Source organism: Parus major, chromosome 4 (genome assembly GCF_001522545.3).
Source record: "Parus major isolate Abel chromosome 4, Parus_major1.1, whole genome shotgun sequence".
Taxonomy (NCBI): Eukaryota; Metazoa; Chordata; class Aves; order Passeriformes; family Paridae; genus Parus; species Parus major.
The window spans coordinates 32,366,251-32,379,213 of record NC_031771.1 but is presented as its reverse complement, the minus strand read 5'-3'; positions in this window follow the sequence as shown (position 1 = coordinate 32,379,213).

Here is a 12,963-nt window from a genome sequence, read left to right as displayed (position 1 = left end):
TAGCTCCTAAGTACTGGAGGAAAACAATTAGCTGTTACTACTGACATTTTTTTTTCTAGGCTAAACAAATCCCTGTCTAGAATCAAGCAGCCCAAAACAGAACAAGGTACACTGGGTGTAGCATAAAGAAACCCAAGCAAAAAGCAATATTCATGGCACTTAACCTCTGTCTACTGTCTTTCTAAAACAGCTCAACTGCTGTTTGCATTCCTCCACCCCAAAGGAGCATGACTGACTCATTTGTGAGATACTATTCTACATTTTACACCTTCATCCACAAAAAGCCCTACCTGCAGCAGGCTGTGGGATAAAGTGAGCAGAAGAGAGCACTTATACAGTTACTTACACTTAGTGGAGTTACTAAGCTCAAAGGTTAGTACATGCTTAAATGCCTCTTGGAATGGGACTATGTTTAAACATTGCTTTGTCTTTCTGAGACAGCATCCCCAGGCATTAATAGTCAAGGCAGGTTCAATTAAATACTAACCTACCTGACCCTTCATTCAAAAGAAGGGTCTTTTCTACTTTTCTACTAGAAGCATATTTCTACTTGTTACACTGGGAAAAAATTCTGAGAATACTCTGTTTTTCTCTGGTCTATTTATATAACTATGTAACTGATCACAAGTAACTATGGGACCGAGCGGAGTGGCACTGCCACCAACCAGAGCTCTAGCCTGCATTTGCTGCTCAATCCTGATTGTTTACCCAAATGTAATCCCATCAAAATCACTGTGCAGAAAGAAGCCCAGCATGATCATGTCCCTACACGACACTTAATACATTTCAAAGCAATTCCTACAGAATTTGCAGTCATAGGATATATGTCTCTCTTTTAGATTTTTCAGTTAGGATTCAATTGAAATTTTGTTTTATAATTCTGTTGAATCAGCAAAAATTACTTGAATCAACATTATGTTATTCATTTTATGACCTTTTCGGAGCATACAGTGTTCCACCTTCATTCTATTTGTTGATCATTGATTAATATGATCAATTACTCCAGTCCTTGAGTCACAGGATAATGCTGTTTTTAGTTCTTGAGCTTTAAATTTTTATATGCAATGCTGACCTTTTTGCTTAGTTGCTCTTTCTTAAAGCACATTTTGTGGGAAAAATTTACAGACTTCCTTTCATGCCAGCTACAAATAATGAGAATTTTCCTGTTATAATTTTTGTAATAGTGCAGCACACTCACCTCCCACCAGGCAGCTTATACAAATTACTACAAACATAACGGTAAATGTTATTTTAACACTTGTTTTGGACTCCAACATAGAAGTATATTACATATTTTATTAGCTCATTTACCACCTACCAAGTTATGTTATTAGCTAATTCATTGAACGTGATATGTGTTGGGTAGATTTGGTTACCACTTTAAAGTGACTCTTCTCTGAGTCTGGTCTGTGCTTTTCTGAATCCACAGAATTTACTATGTCTGTGTGTTTATAAGTGAAAAATATACCTGAGAGGTGTAGGAAGGCATAAAATGAAGGTGTAGGATCTGCCCCTGTCTCACTCACCATACCTTATTATAATAAGTAATTGATTTCTCATTGCCATTGTTCAATAGCTCTGATTCACAGCCCATTAAGGTTAATGAGAGAAAAAGACTCGTGAGTGAAACCTGAACTTCATTTAAGTACTTGTTAACACTCACTGTGGCTCAATAGGATTGGGAATTTGGTAAATGTCAAAGTGGCAGAATCTCAGACAAATCCCTTTGGTCCTAAATTTTGGTGGGACACATAATCCAAAATTCCCAAGTTCTATTGAAAATCCTCATCATAAAAGAGATATTAACTAGGGCTTTTAATTGCCTAGTCCTACTGAGCATTATTAAAGCCTTGTGTTTGTATAAGCTGGCAACAGTTCAGGTTGTCAGCAATAAATGAGTCATGCATGGTACAGTTAATGCATAGAAATTTTAGGGATTGTCACCTTTGAAAGCAAGTTCTGTCTTAATATAAGACCTCATTCTATTAATGAACTACATATGTTATGTGTCATGTGAAAGAATTTGGGGTGAGTTTTTTTTGCTGTATTTTAGATAAAGATTTTTTCTTATAATTTGACATAGCTTTTCTCATGATATATAGCAAATATGTTTTTAATAGCATTGTAGTCCACAAACACATCAGACACTTCATGGCTCTAACCAGACTGTAGAAACCTCCTGAGGATCTTAATGCTATTAAAAATGTGCAGCAAAAAGCCATAGTGACTGGAGAGAGAATAGAAAATGAGGAGCATTAGTTAGGGTAGGAATGAACAAAAAACATATCAGAGAGAAATGCTGCAATAGTCATCATCCAGCAGAAGGATTCTGCAGTTTTACAGCAAAAGGTAAAGACAATCCCCTGCCATAAAGGGGAATCAGATTAATGAATGACAGCAGGTCAAAAAATGATAGGAAAAAAAACCACATAAGTAAAAGAAAAAAAAATAATTTGAAAGCAGAAGGCTGAGGAACCAAACTGTGACAAGTCCCATAGCATCTAGAAAGAAGGTAATTTGTTGATAAAGTGGAAAGAGAGGTTGAATATATGGTAAGTAAAAAGCATTGATGACCTAATATAAAAAAAGAGGGATCATACCTCTGAATGCATGAAGTGTCTCTTACAGTAGGCAAAACTAAGGAATGAAGAAATAAAAGAATGGGAATCACACTTCAATCAGAGACAGAAGGGAATGAATTTGCAAACAGAAAAATAAAAATAGAAAATAGAAGAATGGACTGAGGAACAATAGGAGAAATATTCTGACCGCCCCACCCACCCACCACCACCTTGCCCCAACCCTGTGGTAATGAGACATAAAGAAAACAAAACTGAGAAAAGCAAAGAATTCCTATCTATGATTCTATTTCTCATATCTGAACTTTGTCTCATATGGAGGACTGAAACTAGGCTTAAGAACTTCAGACAAACTCCTGTGTGACACAACAGCATCCTTTTTTTTTTCAAAACACAGAGAATTAGTTATTTATTTAGCATTTTCAACTCTCATATGAATTTATCAAAAGGTTAGAGGAAAGCAGAGGTCCTGTGGAGATTATTTTTTCTAATAACAATGCTAATCAATATTTAAGGAAAATAAGGAAAACAGAGAAACAATATTTGAGAAGATAACTCAGCCCTAGAGTTCACCCATCTATACTTGAAGGGTGGCCAGTTGTAGTCCATGGAATAAAATCTGCTTCCAAAACTTGTCTTGTAGTATGGTTGACAGCCTCCAGCTTCCCTGAATAATTCATATATCATGACTATCCTGCACATTAAAATCTAAAAAATCAATGTGACATAGGGAGAAACTCAGGAGTTTTATCTGCAAGCTGGACTCTTGTATTTCCAATACTGCCCTAAGAGGCTGAAGGTTTGCCAGCTACGTTGCTCAAAATTTCTCATTAGAAAGTTTTTGAACCTTCAGTATAGGCTGTGGCTACAGAGAAACCCAAATTCTTCATGATGGATGTTCAACAAACGCACTTGGAACTAACTAAAGAGGGCTGGACTAACCTCTCCTTAATTAGCACCTTATATTTAATATCAGTTGTAGTAATAGGATGTAATAATACCCATTATATAGGAGCAACCTGATGTTTACTCAGCTGATTTTTGTTCATCTAACAACATTCCAGACCTAGCACTAACTTGGGTTTTTTTGACAGAATTGGGTCAGGAATAGGGACTAAGAGAGCCAATGGGTATACTTCAAAGCTTTCTTCATGCAAAAGAATTAATTCCTGCATTTGCTTGAATTTACCCATTTGTCTTGTGGAACACAGCAGAGTGTATTAGTGTGACCTGTTATGCTATCAGTGCCAAGAAAGCTTTACTTTTCTGTTTGGCCTCTCTTGGCATGCAATCAAGGCCAATTGCATTTTTGCCTCATAGCTTTTTCTGCGGAGATGAAAGCGAAGCCTTACTGACACACACAGGATGGCAGTGTGATCACTGAAACAGCTTCAATCTATTGGTACAGGCATGATTAAGCTTCTCTCTTGTCATTTCCCTTAATGCATGCCAATTTGGCCTTGTCAGTCATTTTATTGAGTTTGACAGGAGCTTTCATCCAAAGAACATCTCCAGGAGCAATCAAAAAGCACTATGAGTAGGGCTGGACGGGAAGAACTTTTTCTGTACTGAGCGCTCCTTTTGTTCAATTAAAAAAAAATTAAGCATGCTCTGTTACTGAACTGTAAAATCAGTCTTAAATTTTAGAAGTGATCAGTATGTCCAGAGTAGAGTAAAAATAATAAAAAAATATAATAAAAGCAGCAGTACCAGAGCTAGTCTCTTAGTCTTAAAAAGAAACATAGATTTCCTTTAACTTCCAGGTGCAAAAAGAAAATTATTGGATTTTTTTGGCCAACAAGTTGATCAGAAGTGTTCACATTGCTTCTGCAACAGCCAGTCCCTGATCATTCTCTGCAGTGCAGCACTATATGTCTGTGAAGTATTTTTGCTATATTGTTAACTGATCTTCAGTGCATTCTGCTGGATGCCACTTTGACAAAGATATAACTTGATTGCTGTACCATCAGGCAAATCTGTCTTTAGGTCTGTCCCTTCATTCCTCTTCATCAAAGCTTTATGTATAGAGGGGAAAGTAAAAGTAGGAAAAAACACCAAAAAGGCAGTTAAGAATGGGAGTGCTTTTTGGGTCAGTTTTTCTCATGTTTAATATTGCATAGCCAATCTGCAAAAACTGTCCTTTTTGCTGTTCTTTTTCAAGGGGCTTAAGCTGGAAGACTCTACAATTTTTATCCATTCATCCAAATGTTTTCTATCCATGAAGGAAACTTTTGAGAGTCCAGGATATAGAGCATCAGGGAATCCTGGCTTACATCCCTTCTAGATGGAAAATGCCTTTAATGTTTTTTTAAAATTAATTTTTAGTTTAATTCCAATAGGATTAACAAAGGTCATGAAAAAATTTAGGACTTTTTAATATTGGGAATATCATGCTGCCATACATTTTCTCTTTCCATTTTCCTGTATTTAAAAAAATGAGAAGTTATTGAAAGGATAAGTATCATGGCTGAGTCTTTGAATTGAAGCTGATCTTTGTCTCCTAATGCTTTCATGGGACATAGGCTGAAGACTTAAAGAGACTTTCAGTTGTCTGGACCTGTTGCACTGCACAAGGCAACTGAAGATATATTTCAGGGTTAATGACTTCCTCTGCTTGAAAGAGAAAGAAAACAACTCATGGATCAGAAAGTGGCCCCTCCAGGGAATAAAACAGGTTGGATAGTAGATACGTTTTCTGTTTCTTTTTACATTTTCCAGGGTGAATCTTAAGCAAGACACCCCTGGGCTTCTGAGTGAAATACAGAGGGCAGTGAATAGATAGCTGAGATGAAGAATTAGTCATAACTGAGTCTATTGTGGAACAAGAAAAGAAAGCAGTTGAAGAAAAATGAATGTTTTTCTTACAGGATCTGAAACGTTTACTCATAATAGCATAGATTTACTTAGTTTGCTAATCCCTGTGACATTCTTGGTAATAAATAAGGCTGAAAATGCTGATGACATGTCCTTGCTTTTGTGTTTATGGATATGCAGGCATATCATGTTTACTATGCTTGCAAATCAACTAAAATGCTGAAAAGCACAGGAGGGATTCTTCCTGTTTTTAACTTATAGAGGAAGATAATATAAACAGCTCAATTTGGAAAGGAGTCTGAAGTTTTGAATCTTCTGTTCAGTGTCACACATATTGCTCTTGCTAAGAAGATAACTTAGAACATCTGAAACTTTTCATTATCTTTAATTAAGACTATAGTAATACATAGGACAATTTCTTGGCTGTTTTTTTAATTAACTGACAAGCCAGTCCAACATCCCAGAGCAAATACTGATGTGCCTTCCAAAACTGAATGGCAGATGCTGTACTTGACTTTGTTTCTTGTTCTAAAAAGTAGGATTTGCCAGCAAAGCTTTCTAATAGGAAAACCTGAACAACATTATTTTTAGCTGATACTATCTGTCAGTTATAGATCAACTGTGCTCTTTTCTTCTTCCTGAATTAAGTATTTTTGCAATTCTCCTACACCTTTAACAAGATCCAACTAGGTGAAAACATATTTAAATAGATTAAAGTATTTGTGAGTCTTCTTTTCCAAAGCTCACGTGGTCGATGTAAAACAAAGTATTATTTACACTTCAATGGAAACAGAATACTAAGGAGAAAAAAAGCATTAAAAAACAAGTAATGTACACTTTGCTTTACCATTCCCAGTGGTTACCTAAGCAAGAATAGATAATGTTTTTCTTGTCAATGTTACAAGGCATCTACAGACTAGATTATTTAAGCACAATACTACTGCTGGAAAGTAAGATAAGAAAGCATCTGCACTGGTTTAACAAAGAGCCAGCTGGGGTCCAAAGGATTACAACTGTACAGAAAGAGAAAAGCAGAATATAGAATCTTGTAGAATCCTCCCAGCAGAGTTCATAAACATGTGGCTACTGCACACAGCCATGATTAAACCATACTGTCCCTAAGCCGTCACGTCTGTGAGGTAGCACACAGTTCTGTGCACTACACCTTGAAAATACCTGCACCACTGGCTCATTTCTTTGGAGGCTGTCCTCCCTTTGAAATTCACTAGAGTTCCTTTGATGCTCCATGGGACTGCTTTCTATTTATTTAACTTGTCTCCTGCCAAATCTCCAGCATCCACTGATTGATTTTCTGTAAACTAAATCCATTCTTTCAGGTAACAGGCATTCCATGGATAACGCCCATTACATCACTACAAGGTGGCTCCAGGTCCTCTCACCACCTGCTGCTGCAGCTCTCTATCTCAGCTGCAGCAGAGAACCTCAGGTGACTCACAACATTTTCCATAACTCAGAAACAGAGCTGGGTGCCCATAGATGTAAATGGACCATGGAAGAGCCTTATCTGAAGGTTTCTGGCATCTGCCAACGTTCCACACACAGCAGTCTTCTTTTATCCCCTGAGACACCATTATGAATGAAGAAAACTGTAAATCCTGTTTCTGCCTTCAGAAGAATATCAAGAGTTGAGTCGACAAATTAAAAGACTCTTCCACTAAAGTAACAGTTTAAATTGGGCTATGTCTGGTAGAGAAGGAAATGTGCATATCTATTTATTCTGTCATTTAGAAACTCTTACAGTACCTGGTAACTAATTCACTGAAAATACTAAAGGGATTATAACAAAATAGTTACATTAAATTTCCAGGCAAACACGGGGTCTTGAGAGGATGAGAGGAAAGATAGTCTATTTTGTTTTGAACAAATGTGCAAAGCTTTGGTTCTGTAATGGGTACACAATAAAGCAGATATTGTGTGTAGCATACATTCAAGAGAGATTAATGATCACATTAACCTTTTTAAAAATGATGGAACAAATATATCCCTTTGCGACTGGTGTGACAAAACAATAAAAGCACAGTAAAATAGAACAGGATTCATGTCTTCTGACCATCAAATAAACAAGTAAAACAATCAAAGATTTACACCACGAACACATGCTTGTAGTATTTGACATCTCATCTAAGCAATGGAGAAGCACAATTAGAGAGATGATAATAAAATGTTCTAAAAAGTGCTTGAAAATTGCTCCAAAACTAATTTCAGCATTAGAAACATTGGTGCCATTACCTTTAATAAAATGCATAGACACATCCAAATCAATTTCATGAAAGGTACTAAATTAAGAAACACTTTTCACCATGTTAGGAGTAGCCTTTTATGCTTGGCACTGTTTACATTAAGTCAAAGTAAGCTATAATGTGAAAGAAACTGACCAGAAATAAAATGTTCATGAATATTTTTGCAATTGTCATAGAAATCAATGCTTATCTGTAGTGTTGATTTCATGATCTTTAAAAATGAGAAAGAATTCTTTATCTTTTAAAAGATAAATAAAGGTTTTTGGGGTTTTTTTTAGGTAAATAATATTATGGCCAGCTTGTTGATAATATTTTTTTTTAATGTAAGAAACCTTTGAAAAACAGAAAATTCATTAAATACCATGCATAAATCAATTTCTTTGAAAAAATCATGCCAGCCCAATATATATAACTCATAAAAAATCAGCTTATGGATATCACTGTCAAACCAAATGCTTAGAAAAGATGAAATCAGAAATGGCACTTCAGCTGTGTGTACACATTACTACCTGCCATGAATAATGTTTCTGTCAGACACACTCTAAAACAATCTGGTCAGGAGAGCAGCTGTGTGGTCTGTGCACCTTCACCTCTTTCACCTATGTTCTCACTTGGCCTCATTTCCACTGGACTGGACTTTCAGTCAGAGGAACTCAAACTTGTAAAGAAATCTCTTCATAGCTGAATTCTTGTGGACTGCATAGAATGAACCAACCTTGAAACCAAAGGTCTGAAAGGCCACAAGAATGCGAGTTATGTGCTGTGCCTGGGAGATGTTTCACTGAAATTTTGATGACTGGAAGTCAAATGTCTGATTGAGGGTGGTTGTCCTGGCTCTTCTATAAAACATAAAAGACACAATTGCCTAGAAAATGTGATTCCCGCTTCGTGAGTGTTGACTCAGCCTTTTATACCAAGTCCCATTCCAAATGTCAATAAACAGGAACACATGTGAAGGACAGGCGTCAATTTGGGGAATTAAAGCAACATAAATGATTGTTTATTTATAAAAGAAGCTGTAGTGGCTTGACCTGGCTGAAGGCCAAGCACCCAACAAAGCCTCTCTATGACTCCCTTCCGCAAATGGACAGGGGAGAGAAAATTTAACAAAAGGCTCATGAGCTAAGGACCATCAGACATCACTCACCTAATGCTACCACTGGAAAAACAGACTCAGCTTGGGGATATAAATGGAATTTATTACTAACAAAATCAGAGCAGGATAATGAGAAGCAACATAAGACCTCAAAAACACCTCTCAGTCATACCCCTCTCCTTCACAGCTCTTAAAGGAAAAATGAAAACCAAAACACCAAAACCAATGTTTACATAGCAATGTATGTGGATTGGAACAAAACTGATTTTTCTTTGTAATTTTATAACAGTGTTGTTATACTGGAATGTTAAAACAATGAGTAAAATATTTTTACTACTATTTCTTGTAATTCTTGCAGAATTACACACTGAGTAGCAGTCTATGTGTAAAAGACCAGCACCGCATTTCAGTACCTCTCCATTGCAATTAAATGTCACATAAAGGACCTCGCAGGAGGTGATGAAAATTAGAAACAGACTAAGTACCTGTACAGAATTGCATGAGCTATTCCCAACAAAAGGGCTATTTTTTACATTGCTTGATCTTGTTTTGTGTTCCACAAAACCTCCTTGAAAATTTCCAAAAGCTTCAACATATTTTTTATGTGTTTTAAAAAATAGTGTAAAGTGTCTTCTTTCTTATGTCCCTTTTGGGCTAAAAACAAACAGTACTGTAAAAAGCAATATGCTATTAAAACATAAAAAACTTTAGAAACTCCATCATAAACTTGCAGTTTCAGTTAAGTGTACCCAAGCCAACATTTTATACCATAAGGGACTATCTATGATTCCTTTTTGCTGATGGTGTTGTCACTAAAATGTGCATTAGTATTGATCAGTTATTCTACCATGATCTTGCAGCTAAGTCAGCAGGTAGACCAGAGTGAAATGTACTTTTTCTGAGAACACCACAGATAAAAAGGAAATAATTGCTCATGTGAAATATCATATTTAAACCACTGTAAATATTTCCTAGCTCTTGGAAATAATTAATAAATATATTTGTATATGTATATTCCTTAACGAGTTATCAAATAGCAATTTGCAAACTGTCAAAACTATTATGCACATCATATGTTGGGAAAAAAATAAAGATGTACCATATTTTGTGCATTCATTTTATGTTAGCTGATTACTTTCAAATTCTTTAATTACAATTTCTCTAAATTAAATAATTTCACAAATTTTAGATCTTTTCCATCGGACAATATCTGTTCCTGACTCATTTCATCTGGATGTTTAACATGCTATAACTTCTCATTCTCTTAGCAATTATTCAGATGGTTTTAAAGCTATAACATTTCCTTAGAAGTATGGAAAGTAAGGAAGAAAATAAGAAGTTATCATGATAAGAGTAGGGTCTACAAAAATCATAAGAAATGTGGCTTGCTAGAGGAAGAGATGAAAAACGCGAATGCAGGATTGTTTTGCCTCAAGCAGAATCCTTGGCAGGTATGTCATGCATGCAGGAAATGAGGAATCTGGCAAAACCAGCGCTGTCCTGAAAACAGCACAGGGTGTTACAGTATAATTTCAGTACACGTGTGTCACTAGTGAACACGAAATAGAAACGTGGATTCAAATCACAGCAGCAGAGGTTTCATCCCAAGAAGGCAGAAGCCTTTATTTCAGGGTTTTCAGCCCCTTTTATAAGGTGTTCCTGTACAGGTTTAACATGATTGGTAAAGGGAACACCTCTCTGGTCCCATTGGTGGAACAAAGGAAAACACTCAGGATATCTGTACAACACTGTTTTGAGAACCAAAAACCTATTTACAAAAAACCAGTCCTTGAGAGAAACATGTCTCAGGAAACTTTCCTTTGGGAACAGATCAGCCACTGACAGGTTGAAAACTCTCTCAAGCTCAGAGAATCATGTCCCTACACATGGGCTTCAGAAGAGGATGCATGTTTCTTGGAACATCCAGTTGAATATCTTCTGTCACAGATGAATGATAACCTGATATCATTCATTGAACAAAGGCACTGAATTGAAAATTTCCATTAAATCTCCACAGTGGCATACTTACCACTAAGACTTTTTAACTGATATTGGTATTTCAAAGTCTTTTAAAAGAGTTTATGACTACCTGAAGCAAACACCTGCTGCCTAATCCCATAGTTTACATTTTAAGCAGCACTTAATTATCTGAAACACATCAGGGAAAGAATATAGCTACTGCATAAAAAAATAACTAAAGATTTCTTCTCACACCAGAAAAGAAAAGTCTTACTGTTCCTCTGCCCCAAGTCCTGGGAGTTTGTACATTTCACTTTGCACATGGAGGAGTCACAGAAGGATGGGACTTGTAATATGGCAGAGGAACATTTTGTCTCGTAAAGTACACAGAAGAGGCAACAATAACAATAGGCGCACTCACATAACCCCCTATACCCACTATCAAATGTATATTTTTAAGTAGTGGGCTGACACTGGCAGGACACCAGACACCCACCAAAACCTTTCTATCACTTACCTTCGCAACTGGACAGGGAAGAGAAAAAATAACAGAGGGTTCATGAGTTGAGATAAGAACAGAGAGTTCAATGTCCAAATACCTTCACAGGCAGAAAAGACTCAAATGGGGGATATTCATGGAACTTACTACTAACAAAATGAGAGCAGGATAATGAAAAGTAAAATACATCTTAAAAACACCTTCCCCCGTCCCCCAGTCCTCCCTCCTTCCTGGGCTCCAGTTCCTTCCCCCCAGCAGAGAAAGGAGACAGAGAATGGAGGTTGTGGTTGGTTCATTCCACATAGGTTCCCCTTCTCTGGTGCAGTGTGCCTCCTACAGGAGACAGTTCTTCAAGAATTTCTCCAGTGTGAGTCCATCCCATGGAAAACAGTTCTTCACAAACTGTTCCAGTGTGGGTCACTCTTCCACGGGGTGCAGTCCTTCAGGCACAGCCCGCTCCAGTTTGGGTTCCCACAGGGTCACAAATCCTACCAGGAAACCTGCTCCAGTATGGGGTCCTCTCTCCATGGGTCTGTAGGTCCCTGCCAGGAGCCACAGGATCACAGCTTCCTCTCAGGCATCCCCCTGCTCTGGCATGGGGCTCCTCCATGTGCTGCAGGTGGATATCTGGATCCCTGTGTCCTTCCATGGGCTGCGGAGGCACAGCTGCTTCACCATGGTCTTCACCACAGCCTGCAGAGGAATCCTCTGGTCCTGGAGCACCTCCTGCCCCTCCTTCTCCACACTGCTGCTCCTCTCATACATTTTCACTCCACTTGTCTTTGGCCACAATTATATCTGTACAATAACTTTTTTGTTTTTGTCCTTGTTAAATATGTTATCACAGAGGGGTTCTCGTCATTTCTAAGTGGCCCAGCCTTGACCAGTGGCACATCAGTCCTGGAGCTGGCTGGCATTGGCTCTGTTGGACATTGAAGAAGCTTCTGGCAGCTTCTCAGAGGAAACCTGGGATCAAGAGACAAAACATTTCCAAACAATATTGAGAGTGATAAGATAAAAAGCAGCTCTTAATTGAAAGCTCTCCAGTGTGCACAAATATGGCTGTATGCACACAAAGCCAGAATGTGAGAAAGCACAGGAAAAGTACCTGAAGCTATGCAACTGTATATTAAAAATCTACAAAGCTAAAAATATTAAAAAGGCTAAAAATATTTAGGCATCAAAACCGCCTCTGTAGCCCCCCTGCTACCAAAACCTGACCATGCAAGCCCAATACAACTTCCTTCTGTAATTATTATATTTGATAGTTACATGATTAATATTGTACATTATATGGTTACTGATCAATAAGATTACTTGGCTTTCTCAAGTAAGATCACTAAAGTGTAAAAGAAAAAACTGCTGGAAACATTCACCCTGCTTTAACCCCTCTGGGTACTGTCCAAATTCATACTGTTTAAATGATGTTACATAATGGTTTGGCTTGGAAGTGACCTTCAGGATCATCAAGTTCCAACCCCCCTGCCATGGGCAAGGACACCTTCCACTACACCAGGCTGTTCAGAGCCCCATGCAGCCTGGCCTTGAGCACTTCTAGAGATGGGTTAATCACTTCTCTCAATCTGTTCCATCCTCACAGTAAAGCATTTCTTCCTATTATCTAATTGTCTTTCAGTTTGAAGCCATTCCCCTTTGTCCTGTCATTCCCTTTTGTCTATGTCACTATATGCTCTTGTAAATAGTGTCTCCATCTTTCTCATAGGCTCCTTTCAGGTACTGGAAGGCTGCAATTAG